The sequence below is a fragment of the Schistocerca cancellata genome, chromosome 10 (assembly GCF_023864275.1).
Source record: "Schistocerca cancellata isolate TAMUIC-IGC-003103 chromosome 10, iqSchCanc2.1, whole genome shotgun sequence".
NCBI classification, from domain to species: domain Eukaryota; kingdom Metazoa; phylum Arthropoda; class Insecta; order Orthoptera; family Acrididae; genus Schistocerca; species Schistocerca cancellata.
The window spans coordinates 220,809,900-220,812,825 of record NC_064635.1 but is presented as its reverse complement, the minus strand read 5'-3'; the positions used below and the strand labels follow the sequence as shown (position 1 = coordinate 220,812,825).

The following is a 2,926-nucleotide window of genomic DNA, read 5'->3' as shown; positions in this document are numbered from 1 at the left end:
ACTGAGATCGATTTAGAGCCGAGCGTCAATCTGAGGGAATGCATGCACTTCGTTCCCACTGCTATCCTTTCCTTGTCCATTTTTATGTTGTTGTCCGTGGTACATGAAAACCCCAAGTATTTGAACTGGAGTACTTGTGGTGTCACCGCCAGACACCACACTTGCTAGGTGGTAGCCTTTAAATCGGCCGCGGTCCGCTAGTATACGTCGGACCCGCGTGTCGCCACTGTCAGTGATTGCAGACCGAGCGCCGCCACCCGGCAGGTCTAGAGAGACGTCCTAGCATTCGCCCCAGTTGTACAGCCGACTTTGCTAGCGATGCTACACTGACAAATACGCTCTCATTTGCCGAGACGATAGTTAGCATAGCCTTCAGCTACGTCATTTGCTACTACCTAGCAAGGCGCCATTACCAGTTTATATTGAGATTGTAAAACATGTACCGTCAAGAGCGATGTACACCAATTATGGATTAAAGTTAAGTATTCCAGCAGCAACGTACCTTATTGGCTATATTAATTACATTGTCCTGTTCCAGACCTCACGCCAGTCTGCGTGAGCTTAAACGCGTGCATTTCGGCCTCCTCTAGCTACACGGTGTTGGCTCTTCTGCCAACACATCAGTACTCTCTTGAATCTCTTGCCATCTATCTCAAGAAATTCTTCCTGCTCTTGTCTTTTTCCTAATTGCATGAACTCTGTTTCGTCTCGATTCACTTTCAGCCCTACCTTCTGTGCATAATTGTCCATTTTCTGGTACATTTCTTTCAACTCGTGCTTTGTTTCACTTAGTAGTACTATGTCATCTGCATATGCGAGACAGTTGAAGTTACCATCTCTACCCCAACCCTCTCCTGTTGCCTACACTCTTTTATTACTTTCTCTAAAATGACAGTGAACAGAAGACGTGAGAGAGCATCCCCTTGTGTGAGGCCTGTCTCAATCTCGAATGTTTCTTATGTGGATCCTCGGAAACTTACTGGTGCTTTTGACCCTTCCATACAAGCTTGCACCATTCTCACTAGCTTCTCAGGGATTCTGAAGTCCCGCGTTGCATTGTATAGGCTATTCCTGTGTATGTTCTCACATTCACGTTGAAAATCAACGAACAGGCTGTAGATATCTTTATCATATTCTCAGTGTTTTTCAAACAATTGTCTCAGTGTGAAAATTGTCGATCGGTTTGGTCGAAAGCCAGCTTGGTACTCCTGTATGTTGTTCTCTATGAACGGTTGCAATTTTCTGAGGATAATAATGAACAGCGCCTTATACGTTACACACAACAAGCTCATTCCTCTGTAGTTATAGCATTCCATTTTGCTTCCCTTCTTGTATACTGGGCACATTATAGCCAATTTCCATTCTCCTGGCAGTGTCTCCTTCTCCCATATCAACTGGATCAGTTTATATATCTCAAGTGTAAGCTCTCAACTCCCTCCTTGATTAATTCTGACGTTATTCTGTCCTCTCCAGGGGCTTTGTTGTTTCTGAGTCCTTTGATTGCGATCTTCAAGTCCTCTTGACTAACTTCCCATTCTTCTTCATCTTTCCTTTCCTCCATAGTGTTTGCAGGTATTATCTCATCTTGGCCTGGGCGATTCAACAGTTCTGAGAAGTATTCTTTCCATCGTTCTACAATTCTTTCCTTGTCATTTATCAAGTTGCCGTTCTTATCTCCTCACAAAAAAAAAAATAATAATAATAATATTCTACGACCATAATATCAGCGAATTGCTGTTGGTATCGCCTAACTTATACAAATACCTGGATGTAACACTCTGTAGCGATATGAAATGGAATAATCAGTACGCTCAGTCGTGGATGAAGCAGGTGGCTTTAGTTTGTTGGTGTAATACTGGAGAAATGCAATCCGCCTACAAAGAAGATCGCTTAAAAATCACTCGTGCGACCGGCTCTAGAGTATTGTTTAAGTGTGTGGGACCTGTACCATAGGACTAACGGGAGATATTGAGTGTAAACAGAGAAGGGCAACACGAGTGGTGACAGGGTTGTGTGATCCGTGGCAGAGTGTCACAGAGCTGCTGAGGAAACTGAACTGGCGGACTCTCGAAGATAGACGTAAACTGTCCCGAGAAAGCATATTTACAAAGTGTCAAGAACCGACTTCAAATGATTTTAAGAATATTCTTCACCCCACACGTATCGCTCACATAGGGATCGTGAGGATAAGATTATAATAATTACTGCACACAGACAGATACATTCAGTCACTTTTCCCCCCGCTCCGTACGTTAATGGAGTAGGAAGGAACTCTGATTGGGATGTACCCTCAGTCATGCACTTCACCGTGGTTTGCAGAATATCCGTATAGAGGCAGACGCAGAGTCGCGTGTCGTACAGCCTCAGCGTCAACAGCACCGAACACGCCGGAGTAGCTCGTCACCCGCAATGAAGAGTTTTGCGTTTAGTAGGCAGCCAGGCGCCGTTCTCAACGAATGAGTTATCATCTAGCTGCTGGGCTGCGACATACATAAACTTGGAGCTATGACACGTAGTCCTCGGTAGTATAGTGGTTAGTATCCCCGCCTGTCACGCGGGAGACCCGGGTTCGATTCCCGGCCGGGGAGAATATTTTTTAATACATTAAAATAATTTCTAGCTGCTTTCATTCTTCAGAAAGAGTGCCAGTTTCACTGCTTGTTCCCTGGTACAGAAGACCTGTGACTATAACGAGCTCCAGTTTGGAAGCGTCTGCAAAAATTTTGTGTTGTCTTCAATCCGAACACTGGTTTGGTACTGCTCTCCGTTCAAATCTGCTCAGTGCAGGTATCTTCATCCCAGCTCAACTACTACAACCATCATTCACTTTGGACCTGACAACTGTATTCACGTCTTGGTCTCAATCCACATTCCATGATGCCTCAGGGCACGCCCTCTCAGCCGTATCCTTCTTTTAATCAATTTG

The 2,926-nt window shown here is 44.7% G+C and overlaps 1 non-coding gene across 1 annotated transcript; it reads left to right on the top strand.

Moving 5' to 3' along the window:
* The first annotated feature begins 2,516 nt into the window (after nucleotides 1-2,516).
* Nucleotides 2,517-2,588, top strand: Trnad-guc (transfer RNA aspartic acid (anticodon GUC)). The gene has a single exon. It is a non-coding gene; the product is annotated as a tRNA-Asp (tRNA).
* Nucleotides 2,589-2,926: the final 338 nt, after the last annotated feature.